Below are 459 nucleotides of genomic sequence, written 5' to 3'. Positions count from 1 at the left end.
GTTTTCCAATTGAGATGTCAATGTCCCTATTTTGCCATCATTATTTTGCAAAATATGTATTATTATTTTTGCATTGATTACATGTAATGTGCGTGGGCGTTATGTCCTGTAGCACCTTTTGGTGTTTAAGCTTGACGCATTTCCCCCCCTCTCCCTCCTTCTTGCAGGTTCATGTGAACATGTCGGTCTGCTGCCACGCACTTTGGACACGAGCTCTGCCTTTGGACTTCGATCATTTCTTAAGCCTCAGTCAAGATTTTCTGTTAAATTTCCCAAGTCGCGTTGCGAGACCTGTCACTCTTTTAGTGACGGTCCAACGTTGACATCTGAAGACAACGGAAGAAAAGAATGAGTTAAAGCAACCTGAAACGAGTGCTTTTGGCATGGCCAGAAAAAGTCTTTGCAGGAGCAGTCGTCGTTGCCTGTGACAGGATCTTTTCATTTCACCTTTGGCTCAAT

The sequence above is a fragment of the Hippocampus guttulatus genome, chromosome 12 (genome assembly GCF_054856545.1).
Source record: "Hippocampus guttulatus isolate MCC_2025c chromosome 12, RoL_Hgut_1.0, whole genome shotgun sequence".
Lineage (NCBI taxonomy): Eukaryota > Metazoa > Chordata > Actinopteri > Syngnathiformes > Syngnathidae > Hippocampus > Hippocampus guttulatus.
Note: the sequence above shows the minus strand (reverse complement) of the source record.